Source organism: Helianthus annuus, chromosome 17 (assembly GCF_002127325.2).
Source record: "Helianthus annuus cultivar XRQ/B chromosome 17, HanXRQr2.0-SUNRISE, whole genome shotgun sequence".
Taxonomy (NCBI): domain Eukaryota; kingdom Viridiplantae; phylum Streptophyta; class Magnoliopsida; order Asterales; family Asteraceae; genus Helianthus; species Helianthus annuus.
The window spans coordinates 55,954,183-55,969,808 of NC_035449.2; the positions used below are offsets into that span (position 1 = coordinate 55,954,183).

Sequence of the window (15,626 nt, forward strand, 5' to 3'; positions counted from 1 at the left end):
CTAGGTTATATACCCGTGAGCTTCACGGGTTATGAGATGTGTTAAAAAAATTATATTTACAAAATGATTTTTTATATGATTTCTTAGAATAACATGCAAACTCCCCTGCAAAGCATAATATAAGCATGTAACGGAAAAAACAATATAAAACCTTTTTTTCTAAATAGTTAAACGGGTCAACCCAAACCTGGACCTGTTTCAATACGGGTCAACCCGAACCCGGCACGTTTTTTTTAAAATGGGTTGTGTTAATTGACCCAAACCTGTTTCTTTCATGTCGGGTTTGTGGCTCGTGTCAAGAATTGCCGCCCCTAAAACACCTATATGTGATACATAAGACATTTTATTTGATCAGTACCATGCACAGGTGCTTAGTTCTTGAACAATCACAACCAAAAAACTAAAGCATTTAAATGGGTAAGAAGCAAATGCAAATGTCAGTGTATTCCCAAATTTATATAGGCTACAAGTCAACCTAAAATCAATGCAACCAACTAAACACAATTACAAAAAAGACCAACATTTTAACACAATCATACCCTCAGACTGTAGCTTCGACGCAAAAGCAATGGCAGCCCAATCCGGTTGCGAAGACGACCACTGCAACTGTTCAATCTCAGCACCAGCAGTACACGCCAAAATCGGATCCAACCCCCTTCAACCGGCTGCCCCATAGAACTCAAATCCCAAATAAGAGCTTGCGAATCATCACCCACAGTACAAATATGACACGAACTATGAGGCGCCCATGCAATCGCATTCACACTCGCCTGATGCCTCTGCAGCTCCACAACCGGCAACGTCGGAAACCGAATATCCAACACAACCACCTTCTTGCTATCCATTATAATCGTCGCCATATACCTCGGATCCTGCTTATTCCACCCAAGCCGAACCAACGGCGTATCTGGCTCAGAACTCTCGTAAATAATCGTCGAATGCTCCTAATCCCGTAAATCGAACACCCTCACCGACCCATCAGCCGAAACCGATGCGAACACACCCACACCGCCCCACGCAATATCGTAAACCTCCTTATCATGAGCTATGAGCTGTGTATCAACCATTTCCCTTTCGATATCCCAAATCGTACATGTCGTGTCGATACTCGACGTCCCGATGTGCCTCGGTTCCGCTTCGTCCCAAACCGTACAAATCCAAAAACATCCTTAGTCACTAATGTTTGTTCAAATGGGACAACTAAAACATGCCTTAATTAAGAAGACAGAAAATAATAGAACTTGGATTAAGAGAACCTGCCTTTAGTTGATCTTTTCCATTCGTACCAAACTCCGGCCAAAAATGTGCAACGTTTTCGTCAAGCTTCAGATCCTAAGATAAAAACATATATTGTATATTTGACCCGTTTATAACTTTTTTAAGAACAGTAGAATAAGCATAAGCAAAAGCAATGTCACCGATGGCTTGAAAGGTCCTCCAAACTTTCTCTTGTCCGGATACGTCTATTCCTAATTCCACTCTGTTTAACATATGTGTAAAAAAGTATACATGTTAGATTACATTGAAGAAAAACGTACTATTCTTTGTAAGAATCAACTATACGAGATCCAAGCACTTTTCTGTAGTATTCCAAGTCAATAGGTTCTGGTTCCTGTATTATCCAAAAAAAATCACCTCAATTAAAATATATAGAATCTAATCATAAAGGTAACAACTTTATGTGATGTTAAAGTATAAAATAAGGACAATAGCCTAATGTCTTAGATAAGATAATTTCAGAAATACAACAGTATATAATTATCAATATACTCTTGTCATAAATGTCTGTGGCACTTGCAACAAATGATCAAAACCAAAAAATTGCATAAAGCCATCAACTTATCACCAATTATGTCAAATACTCGCTGTCTTAACCACAAATAAATAAAACTGCTTAATATAAAATTGTCCCATATACTCCCATAACTAAGGAGTTATACATTCATAATTTCAAAATCACAAGCCATAATCCTAAAGTTCTCTGCAACAGGCCTAACTGGCATGCTTTAGACTCGTAGAAACCCCAGCTATCATACATATCTTCATCAATTTTTACATCTATCAATCCAGTTTCCGATTATAATCAACCGAATTCTCACAACATCGACAATCTGATACAGAAATAGCAGAAAATGAAACAAAACAAAATAAAACAGAAGGAAAATCAGGTTTAGATCATCGGTTCACGTCAAAACGGTACCGGTCGAAATGGTACGGGTTGAAACGGTTCGCGTCGAAACGGTTCGATTCGAAATGGTACGGGTCGAAACCGTTCGCATCGAAACGGTACGGGTCGAAACGGTCGAAGATTCCAATGAATTTTTTAATTTTTCTGATTTTTTTTTTAATTTTTTAGATTTTATTTTATTTTTTGATTTTTTTTTGTGAAGTAAACGTCTATTTTTCTGTTTTTTTTTTAATTTTTTAGATTTTATTTTATTTTTTTTATCTTACTTTTTGATTTTTTTTGTGAAGTCAACATCTACAAACACTCGAATAGGATGGAGAATCTGCCTGTGATGCTATTTTTAGATTTACCCATTTACCCAACGTAATACGCATCCTTACCTACGAATTATTTTAAATAGATATCTTACAACCCATCCTGACCAATCCTTAATTATTTTTTAACCCATAACTGAATATTCAAACCTAATGCATCGCATGCTGATATTGCTAATAGACAAATTCCTAAGTCATAACAACCTACAACTGTTGAATGAATGAGTGTCGAAACATTTAAAATGTGTTGTTTCCCAAAACTTTCGGCTGCTATAGTTAAACTGAAGGAGGAGAAAAAAGGTATATAAGGAGTCAGAATAACGAACACAAAGAACCACTTATAATTCAGATATAAAAGGAGTCAGAAAAACGAACCTCCCTCCCGTCATAGCTGCATACTACAGTGTTTGTAACGCCCAATCGTTGTAGATTCGATGTTAGTTTGCTGAGCCGAGCCTCTTTCATCTCATTAGCGTAAATTATACCTGATTAATAACAATAATCACATTCACATTACAAGTCACGATATAGGAAAAGCACTTAGTTTGATTAAACGTATTTATCAAACAGACAAATCAAATTTCACGAACCACTCTTGAATACAAAATAAAATGCTTGTTAATGTTGATCGGAAATATAAAAATAAAACATGTAGAAAAAATCATCATTCATAAGATTATAAGAGCATGCCAGTGTTTTTCATAAGAGCTGCAATGTAAGTCGTTTTACCACCAGGTGAAGCCCTAGATGTGAAAAAAACATCATTCATTCAATACCGTAAAAATGTATTATGGTATATAAACTGAAATAAAGATGATAAATACTTACGCCATGTCAACAATGCGTTCCTTCTCCTGAGGAGCGAGTGCCATCACAGGTAAAAAAGAACTTGCACTTTGCACCTGTAAAGAGTATAAACAAAACCAGCCAGATAAAAAAATAAATAACAAAACTTTATATTTTAAAAAATTTAAATAAAATTCAAGTATACCATGTGGCACTTGATGATCATAAACAACCAAACCAACCTGTGTTACAATGTTGCAATGACAATTAACACGATATCAAAACCGTGCCCTAAAAACACCAACACGATCACACAACCGTAACGTCCAATCCAAATTCAACAAAAACTCAGTACTCGTAACTGAAATGAAAGTTATGTCAGCTTCAATTCATCCTAAAACCTAATCGTCAACTGTGCCCTAAAAACACCAACACGAACAAAAAAACAAATACCTAACGAAGCTAATATGAACACCGAGGCTACGGTGCGTAGCAGAGCAATCAATACATAGAAATATCCCGTAGGTCACCGGCGCCCAAGTAGGATTCTTCGCGTTACAATCAAAACACATCTGACACACAATAAACACAAATCAGATCAATTCAGATGCAAATTCACATAAACTAATCACAGATCTGATGAAATCGAACAAATACATGCAAAATCACATCACCTTATTCTCCGATTTGGCTTTCAGCTTCCTGGCGGTTTTGTCGGTGAAAGGTTCGGTCGCCATTGAAGAAGCTGGTGTTCCGAACAGAAGTGAAATCTTCCATCGTTGTGACCTGGTGTGGCATCTGACTCGTCGGAGGGAACATGTAAAGCTTTAATCAGAATTTCGCCGGAACCCTGGCCGTCTTCGGAGTTCGAGCGGTTGTCTTTGAAGCTTTGTTGCCGTCGCCGGATGTCGGTGATTTGCCTGAAATCTCTTTCAACTCTCGTCTGGTATCTTCTCTCTCTCAGTTTTGGAATTTGTTTTGAATATATGGATTGTGGGGAAACAATGAATTCAAATTTTGAATGATATAGTTGTTTGAGGAAAGTTGGAAACGCAGAGGTGTCTGACCATTTGAACCAGATAAGCTGGTTTGAGGAGGGTTATGTTTGTGCTATAAATAATTGTACATTATGCTTTAATTGTATGAAAAATATTACACAAAAAAAAAAACAAAAATACCAGGAAATGACACATGGGATATGAAGATGGGAGAAGTTGACAAGTAGGAGAGAGAGAGAAGGGAGAGTGATTGTGGTGTTGACACATCAGATTTTATACTTTTGCTTTATTATATTTAGAGATATAACACTATAGGTTGTCTGATAGCATGTCTGTGATAAATGTATAGTATTATATTTATTATATAATGATATATAGTGTTACATAGTGTTATATGGTATTATATAGTGTTACATATTGTTATACGATGTTTATATGGTATTATATAGTATTATATATATGTTATAATACACTTCTCACACTTATCACACTTTAGGCCCTTTTTACACTATCATTACCATATATATATATATATATAGGGGGCTGCTAGAATAAGAACCACATCGAGTTGTAAGAACCGCGAGAACTACTTGATCCGGGGCGAGGTGGACCAATTTTTTTTTTCAAAAACGTAGATACATGTATTATAAACACATTCGTAAAAAAAATTTTAAAAAAATGCCGTGCGTGTAGTTTTTTACACCACAAGTTTGTGGTTTACGAGTTCCGTAAATTTACGGAACTCGTAAACCACAAACTTGTGGTGTAAAAAACAACACGCACGACATTTTTTTTTAATTTTTTTTTACGAATGTGTTTATAATACGGAACTCGTAAACCACAAACTTGTGGTGTAAAAAACTACACGCACGGCATTTTTTTAAAATTTTTTTTACAAATATGTTTATAATACATGCATCTACGTTTTTGAAAAAAAAAATTGGTCCACCTCGCCCCGTACGGTGTGGTTCTCGCGGTTCTTACAACTCGAGGTGGTTCTCATTCTAGCGGTCCCCTATATATATATGCTAAAATAAAAAATACTTTCAGTTGCGAAAACCGTGAGAACCACTTTTCAACCATTGGATCTTGGAAATGGATGGATGAGATTAAAAGTTATTAAAACTAATATTAAATCCTTTTTATCTTATTATGTTTTTAATATTTTAATGTCAAAAATGTAGTTTAGTAAATTTGTTTTTTTGTCTTATTTGTATTAAATGTTTTTTATTAATTTTTTGTCTCATTATATTAATTGTTTTTTGTTAAAAACTGATTTTTTATTAAAAAACATTTTAAAATCAGATTTTTTTACAAAAAAAAAAAAAAACAATCTTTATAAAGATTTTTTACAAAAAAACGTTTCTATGAGCTGTTTTTTTACGCCCGTTTTTTACGCCCCTTTTTTACGCTCCGTTTTTACGCGCCGTTTTTACTCCCGTTTTTTTACGCGCCCTTTTTTACGTCCTGTTTTTACGCGCCCTTTTTACGCCCCTTTTTACACGCCGTTTTTTACGCCCCGTTTTTAACGCGCCGTTTTTTATGCCCCGTTTTTACTCGCCGTTTTTTACACCCCGTGTTTTTTTTACTCGCCATTTTTTTACGCGCCGTGTTTTTTTACGGACAACTTTTTTTTCACGAAAAAACTTTTTTTTACGAAAAACATTTTTTCGAAAAGTTTTTTTTTTACGAAAGACTTTTTTTACGAAAGAGTTTTTTTACGAAAGTAAAAACGAAGCGTAAAACATGGCGCGTTAAAAAAAAAACAGTGCGTAAAACAAGGCGTAAAAACGGCTCGTAAAAAAACCAGCTATATGTGTGTGTTTGATGGAAATCAAAACAAGCAAATGGTGATTCAAAAATAAGAATGATGGTGAAAAGGCCTGAAAGCACCAAAAGGTGAAGTAAGACAGTGAGCTAAAGCACCAATTAAGAATTTTATTTTTTGTTATCATTTAGTTTATTTACTTTGTCCTTGGTTATCTTCTTCTATACTATAACCCTAAATATACAGTAGTATGTTTTACCACCACTAGCGGCTATGATGGTGTGCAGGAAGACTTCCGTACAAAGCCTATGATTTCAAGGGGCACGCAATTACCACCAAAACCCAAGTTTCACACTTTCAAATCTTGATAAGGATTGCTTCGCAAATGAAAGTTTAGGATGAGGGTCACCTTAAGTTCGAAATAAAATACGACGTAATTGAGTGATGATGTCGGAAGTTTCCAAACAATAGAAGAACAACTTTGAATGGAATTGTGAAGTTAAGAGGGGTTTTGTGACATTGTGTAATCGTGATGTATATAGTTACATTATTCCATTCAGTTTCAGTTTTTGATGGACGAATGATTAAAATTCAATGGTACTAATTTATTAGATAAGCATTTATGGATGTCAGTTTAAACCTTGGGTTGATTGTCAATGATAGTTTTGATTTCGGTTGTAGAAGCTTGAAAGGTAACATAGGTCCAATAACACTAGTGTTCTAGTGGTGGTCACAAATATTTAAGTTCCATCTATGGTGGGTTCGGATGAGTTTTCTCCTCCAGTTCTTAAGTTCGAGTCTGGTTAATAGTGGTTTCTATTAAGGGATTTAAATTGAGGATCTATTGCGCTAGGGAGCTCTCTAGCGTGGACCCGGTTAAGACAACGTATGTTAGACCTCCCGACATTCGCGAATAATTCACGCCTTTAAAAAAAAAAATGTTCAACCAATATTTAACCGTGACATTTATATACTATTATTTTGTAACAAAAGTATGCATTTATAGTTGCACATTGTGCTTAAATTGTTGTATCTTAATCAAAATAGTTGTACATTGTGCTTAAATTGTTTTATCTTAATCAAAATAGTTGTACATTGTGCTTAAACGAGTTGACGCTAACCCGCGCGTTGCGGCGGGTGTTAATTATGGTTGGCTTTAATATCATCATATGCCAAATTTACAACTTCTAATGCACAGAAGTACAAATTAAGAGGATAACAACATTTCAACAACTTCATGCTCCAAACCAACAAAAAGGTTATCAACAGTTTGCATCATAGAAAACTTGCTTCTTACTCATCAAATTTAAAATCCTGTAAAACAAAATCAAACTTAAAAACCTTTAAAAAAATCAAACTCAATATCTAAAGAAAATAACATGAAAGTATCATGCTTATGCTCCTTTTTACCACTACGCGTTTCAAGTAACATGTTTCAAGGGTCACATTTGATGCAATATAAATTATAAACACCGATATTCGTCATGTAATTTAGGGTTTACATTGGTACACATTACAAAAATAAGCAACCCACAAAAGAACATGTTGATATACTCTAAGCAATAAATATGCAAACTTGGATCTGTACTCAAACCAATTTACGCTTTTAGGCGTCACCATGGTGTACCACCAAGATTCAAACAACAAATCTAACAAAAGATTCATGGAATCAAAAATCACAAACCCATACTTGATGTGGTACATATCACTTCATGAAATCGAAGCACAAATCATCTAAATTACCGATCCCTACGTTTGACCTCCATCTCCTCACTCAAGACATCGCTAAAAGGTTCGGGTTCATCCAAAACTTCCTCATCGCTGAAACCGTTTCTTCCAATTCGATGCGGGAAAATTTGTTGGAAATCGAAGTAGGGATCAGAAAACCTTCATGTTGCTTCTTTTCAAATATCTCACCGCCACAATCACCAGATTCGCCGACATCAAAATAACCACTGTTCTCCACCATCACTATCGCTGCCTCTTCCCGGTTTTCTCCCTCTTACAAACAGACGATGTTGTCTCTTCAACTTTTTCTGGCAACAGAACCGCAGAATCCGAAACTCCCCTGGCGATTGAAGCACCGTGACTTCAAACATAACATTTAAAAAACTTCATATGATTGTGTTTGAACACTTGATAATCACTAACCGCCTCTCCTTCAAACTCACGATCATAATTGAAACACGTTCACCGTGTGATCATAACTCACACGATTCACTAAGCGAACCGTTTTCGCTACCGTATTGATCCTTATGATCAACATCCACACGGGGCAAATTCGACTCGCAAAATTCAACATCCCGATCCAGCGAAACAAAAAAATAAGCAATTGTCGATTATCGATTCAGCGTGGAACACAATTATAACTAATAGTGTATATATGTAAACCATGTATTTCATTCAAAATTAGATTATTCTGTTTCCTCATTATAGGATATCTTGTATTATATATTGGGGGCATGGTTAATAAAAAATTCATTCAGTAAAATAATTTTCTTCCTATAATAACAAATATATCAAATGATAAAAGGAATCCAAACATTACCAATGCGGACCAAAGTTGATGTTCCTGGTTTAAATTTGTTTGTAATAAAAAACCAAATACATTCACCGTTTTCGATTTTGGATCAACACACAATTGTGTGTGTTCGTAACATGTATTAGAATCTGTCGATGTCTCTGTTTCCTGCATCTCTCATCCAATTATCAATTGATTTTTGTCGGTCATCCGTTCGGTTCAATATTCGAAATTTGAAATGTGGTGTGTTGAAAAGATAGTTTCATCCAACTGATTTCAGTCGAGTCAATATCCGTCTTCCAATTCAATAGATGGCACATCATTGTTCTTTTATTCTTCGATCTTCTTGATCATAAAGTTGAAGATTACATGAATTATGTTGATACCGGAATTGGCGCTATATCAACGATAGTTAGAAGTGATACTGTTACGGGAACATATGGTGGTGGTGAGAGGGTGCTGGTGGTGGGTGCGCCATATGGCGGTGACGGTTTTTGTTAATTGCCGGTTGTATAGGATGACGTTTCAAGATGTGCCTTATTTTATTATAAAACTAGGTTATAGACCCATGTTTACATGGGTTTAAGGATATATAAGTTATATAAATTAATAATTATATATAAATCTTTTTAGCAATTTGCTCATATATACGACTGAGATAGATGTCATATTCAGTTTTGTCAATCAAATATTGCAATAGTTATAACATATTTAACTATAACTAAAACCATTTCAAATAATAATTTTCAAACACATTTCCTTAATTATGGGATTTTATTTGTCTTTCCAAATTGTTATGCATATTTCTAAATTTTTAGCTCACGAAACACTTCTTATAAATATGTCTAATCGTTTTTAATAAGTTATCCATTATAAAACAATTATACTCTCATCTTACTTTTCAATATATTGTGGAGTTGCTAAGACACTATGTATCCACGTTCGCTTTATGTTACTACTTTTTTACGTTGGTTTGATTTGTTATGATTTGATTTTGATTATATTTATGTTATATATAACTTTTATGTATTATTACAACTTTTTTATAAGTATATTTTGATATTCTCAAATATAAAAACCATAATATCAGAATACAAACATCTAGATGAAGTCACTACTAAAAACAAAGTTTCATAGTTTGCTGCCTCCACTACTCTTCAAGTTGTATGCATGAAAATAATTTAGTTATGTAAATATATGCATACATTATTAAATTATATAATTTTTATCCTCAAACCCATGTAATGCATATGTCTATAACCTAATCTTCAAATGCATGTAATTCATAACAAAATTTGAGTAAAACTTATATCGGATGTAGATTAAAATAAACATATTGCAACACTATATTCATAATTTCATGAAAGACAATATTCTAAAATTACAAGAGAAAAACAAAATAGGTTAAAACTTAATTATAATAACAAAATAACAAAAAGAAAAATAAAAACCTAAAGTCACCATACGTATATAATTGCTGCTTCGAGAGCTTTTAATTTAGTAATTACGAAATACCCAAAAAAAAAGTTAAAACATCTAATAAGATAAAATAAATAAATAATTATTGAAGTTTTAATGACAAGAAGTTACGATAAATAATAAAAATTTCATTTAATGATATCACCAATCCGATAAGAAATCTTGAAAAAAAACTCACGGCTATTTTCTATAGGTTAAAGTGAAAATATAATAAACTAAATTTTAAATTTAATAGTAAAACCAAAAAAAATTCTAAATCACAAAAAGATAAGATAAACGAAATTTAAATTAAGATTGTCTAGATAAACGTGATATCAAACTTTTAAATATATATATATATAAAAACTAAAAGAAATGAAAATAGATAAACGTGATATTGAATTTTTAAACATATATAAAAACCAAAAGAAATAAAAACAATAAATTTAACAAAAAAAAAATTGGATTGTAGGAGGTGTTGCCATGTGGCATTAATTGTAGTCTTTTATTATATATTAGATATATGAAAGGGTTTCACCGAAAGGGCGTGCCTCAACACACGAAACTGTGAAACTTTTAGAACGGGTGTGTGTTACTAATTGTTTTTGCCTTTTTGGGGGAAACTTTTTGAAGGGGTGTGTGTTGCTAATTGTATAAGAGTGTAATAATTGTTGTTCATTATCTAATTTATTTATATATTATTATTTTGTAACATTTTTGTAAATTGTGCTTAAGTTGTTGTACCTTTATCAAATAATGGTTTCATTATCTAACCAAATTCAATTTGTTTTGTATGCATGTATGGTTGTAAATTCTGCTTAAGTGGTTGTACCCTAATCAAATAATGGTTGCATTATCTTACCAAATTCGACCGGTTTGACCCATTCAAAGTTGTGTTGTTTTATTTGTAAATTTACACTCCATAAATTAGCAACAATTTTGTGCATAAGGTGTTGTAATTTATGTTTTGTGGGGTTTTAAAAAAAAAAGCTTAATTTTAAACTTTAACCCAAAAGCTTTTTATGTTTTGTAATTTTAACACATATAAATTGTTTTTTTTTTCATTTTTAACTCAAAAGTTTTATTATTTTCAATTTACCTCACAATATTTTTACCTTCAACTTTGGCCCCTATACTTTTCATCTTTCGCAAATTTTCGTTTTACGTTTCGTTTTAAATTTTGCGAGTTAAGACGGCGAGACGTGCGTGTGTCGTTTAACGTTTTTTTGTTTCGTTCAAAATTATGCGAGTTAACACGACACAACATGCATGTGTGGTTCAATGTTTTACATTTATTTTTTTCGTTTGACAAGTTTGTCGCAACGCGCGGGTCCTGGATCGAGTCAGTGTTGGTAGTCGCTGACGGTGGTGTGACATTAGTGCTATTTGGAATAGTTCTACGCCCCCGCCGCAACGCGGGGGAGCTTAAATCTAGTTATTCTTAATTTCATCAAGTACTTTTGTAAAATTAATCAGTTTTATTTTTTACTAATGATAATTAAAATAATTATTTCGTTTGTAATATGTCAAAGTTATTTACAATGAAAATCATTTATTACAGTGCGTAGAAATCCATTTCAATGTGGTGGTTTCAAAATAGTTTTTAGATAAATCATAAGTTGTTTAAATCTAAATAAATAATAATTAATTTTTGATGTGTTGTAAATACATCTTATTTTCCATGTAGTTTGTATAAGTTTAGATAGTTTTTGATTGGTTTTCAATCATTTATAGTTTGTACTTTAATAAAATTGGTTTTTTTAGATAAAAGTGTGCAAAGGGAGCTTAAATAAGCACACGGGTGAAGCTGGTTGAAGGAAAACAATTTCTGAGCAAAAGGGTCATAGATGTGTCGCGACCCAAATAATGACCATTCGCCGCGTGTCGCTTAGGGGATATAATCTGTTAAAAAGACTTAACTACCCCTCGAAGTTCAGCCATTTACCCTTCCATGCCACTACGCGTTTGACTTTGGAATTGTTGTCTTCACGTGGCACGAGCCACATGACCGTCACGTCTCGCGAAGCGCGAGACGTCCCTACGTCGTCGAAAATACAAATTTCATGGATTTAAGTTGTATTTAAGTATGATTCTCCCCTAGGTCACCTACACATGCACAATTACGAACCCAGAGCATACAAAAGGCGATTTTGGGAGTATTTGAGCTGAGAGGAAGCATTGGATTGAAGGCTTATCGTAAAGTTTGTTGCTTTTCGGTTAGTCATCATACAACTGTTTTCGGTTTGATAAAACTCGATACTTTCGACATGTTTGTTGTTTTGAACTTGCTTGTGTTTTGCTTTTGAACAAGAGTAGTTAAGTTTTGCTTAGCTGCCTGGGCTATGGATAACTGTTGACTCTATTTATGCTTTTTGGTTGTGGATAACTTGTGTTTTGGCAAAAAGTATTCTAATCATGGTTCTAATATGTATGCGTGTTTGATAACTGAATATTATTACATGTGCTTCCTTATTCTAGTTGTATGCGTGTTGATCTTGGGTTTGGTGATGTCATAGACTTTGTGTTTTTGATAATATCTCGTGGGTGCTAGACATAGTAAGCCCTAGGAGAAAGTTAATAAACTATTCCATAATTTAGCATTCAACCATCTTTGAGTCTGAGAGAAGATTAGATGTCGGGATGTCTTTGTAGTAGATGGGTTTGGGAATTAATCGCACGAGAGTGAGTTACCCTTGATTATCTTTTGATCCTTGCTATCCTAAGTTAGAAACCAGTTAGAACTACTACCCCTTATATCCAGTACACTTCCCGAATGTATTGTTTTTTGTGGGACCAAAAGAATATCTAGATTTAGGGTACCATAGCATTGACCGAGAAGTGATCTGAACCTGAAACCGTTGAGTTTACACAATTCCCTAGATTCTAGATTGCGTCATGTTTGGAGGGTGATCCACCATCCAATTTAGGTTTAGATAGCGTATTTTAAGATTCCAGTAGCCAAATCATAGTTATCCAGCTGAGCTTTGAGTGAGTTAACATGAATTACCTAGGTAACTAGTTTTTCATCATCTGAATTCACTAAATTCGTTTTTCGCTTGCTTTGCTTTCATATTTGCATTCTTAGTTGTTTTAGTAGTTAATAGAAAACTTGAAACACTCACTAAAAATCATTAGACTAGGGCTCGATAAAGGTTTAGTATCAGAGGCCCTTATGTCCTTGGATTGATCGCGGTCTTACCAACTTTACTATCACGACCAATACACTTGCCGATTGTGTGTAATTAAGTTAGCCTAACCATTTAACTTGGCGTTTTAAAAATATAAAGAAAAATATTTTACACATCAATCGTAAATACTATCAAATCATGAAATCTCAAAAGTTGCATTTTTAACCGACTAAGATTAAAATTCCTTTAATTTAATTAATTCACTTGTGTTAACTTTACTTTTATTTTAATTCTAATTTGTTATAATTAAAAATATTGATTTCAATATTCATGTAAAAATATAAGTTTACTCTCTAACTAAGTTCATTTAGTATCGTATCATATGTATAAAAGGTTATCGTTAGTTAAATTTTATATTTATCTTTCTCAAATGTATTATAATATAGTATAGATAATCAATTTTTCCGTAGTGTCTTCAACTATGGTTTTCCAACTTCCATTTACCATATTAGTAATTGTCATTCAATTTTTTCTCAACTGCTCAGTTTTTATACAACATTGCATTGTTAGAGATAATTATTTTACGATAAAACTATTAGAAGTCTCTCGTGATATGTAGCGAAAATTATGTATGCATCACAATGATACTAATAATGTGTTCAATTACATGGAGTTAGATAAATACAAACCAAGTTTTATGTAAAAACAGCAAGAACCAATACTAGGCCATCACAACATTCATTTAGGTGTTGTTTGTTTTTTAGAGGTAAAACGTCTGCAGTCTACGGGCCACATCTTCAGACCTCTGTAGCAGAAGAGGTGGACCAAACCCTTGCACTCTGCAAGAAGAAGACTGTTTGTTTTCTCAGAAGTGTTTCATAACAAACATCAAAAATTCCCATCACCAACACCAAAAATTCACAATATCTCAACAAACAATGGACTGAAATCAAGAACCATTTTTATCCAAGCCCTAATTTCATCCAACATATGTACATAACAACCTCTAAAACTCAGAGTTCAGATAATCAATTCACAGAATACAACAAACAAAACCTGAAATCAGATGGAACTGAAGTAGCAAACGGCTCAATCGGAGATGTGGGCTCAATCGGAGTTTCTAACGGCTCAATCGAAGTCAACGTCGAAATCAAATAGACGGCTGAATCGAAATCAACGTCAGAGTTTCTAATAGACGGTTGGGGGCTCAATCGAAGTTTCTAACGGCGGATGGGGCTCAATCGGAGTTTCTAACAGCGGCTGGGGGCTCAATCGGAGTTTCTAACGGTGGCTGGGGGCTCAATCGGAGTTTCTAACAACGGTTGGGGGCTCAATCGGAAGTGGTTGTTGTGTATGGTGGACGCAACAGGTGGTTGTCGGCAGCTCAATCGGAGATGTGGTGGCGGCGGAGGGGAGATGTGGTGCCTGCTGGGCTGGGAGGAGGAACATGCTAGGGTTTGTTGTGTTTTGAAGGAGAAGAGGAGGAGAAGATGTTTGAATAGGGGAGTCCAGGTCTGCTTGGAGAAGAGGTCTAGAAGACCTTTTTTAATGAAATCACTTCCAAAAATCAAACACCTTGCAGACTCAAACGTCTGCTCGTGGTCTATGTGGAGCAGATATAAGAGGTCCAGAAGTGCTTTTCACAAAAAAAAAAAAAACAAACACCCCCTTAGTTTATAAAGAGGGGCATTTTTGTACTTTTTTTTAATGTTGATTTTAGGGATTCCAATTTTTATGCAATTGTTAGTTTTTTAACAACAATTATATTTTTTTTATAAATACATCGAAAACTGATTTTAGAAAATCAATCCATTAGACCATTAAACAATTAAACAATCCATTATTGCTTTGAACTCATCGTCTCATTAAACATTCTTATTCTTTTTTCATCTAGTCCTAATTCTATATGCTATGTTTATTCAACATGTAGTTATCACCTATTAATGTAAAGTTAATATTAGCACGTCAAAACCATCATAAATGTTTTGTGCTGATTATCTATTTTTTGTGTGCTGATTTCACAAATTGATATGCTAATTTCATAAAATATTATAGTACTTATTTACATATTTGTGTTATTTATATGAATTTATGTATTGATTATATAATTTTATGTGCTAAATCCATTAATTGATGTGCCAATTTCATAAATTTATGTGGATAAATATTTGTGTCACTTATATAAATCTATGTATTGAAACCAACACATACAATTTCAAAACTAGTATAAACATAACCAGAACAAAACATGTTTAAAACTAACACAAACAATTTTAAAGTGCTATTTACAATGCTTTAGGAAAATAATCTCATATTAAATATATATATATATATATATATAATGATATTATACTCATATTAAAGATAAAAAAAATTCTTGATTTTATGGTGTAGTTTTTTTAAAAAAAAAATTAACAAAGTATATAAAAGTTATTTTGTTTTTTAAAAAATGGTTGAATTAGTAG

General features: G+C 33.5%; 1 pseudogene; it reads right to left on the reverse strand.

Annotated features, from left to right (window-relative positions):
* Nucleotides 1–470: 470 nt before the first annotated feature.
* Nucleotides 471–2,891, reverse strand: LOC110924185 (annotated as a pseudogene).
* Nucleotides 2,892–15,626: the final 12,735 nt, after the last annotated feature.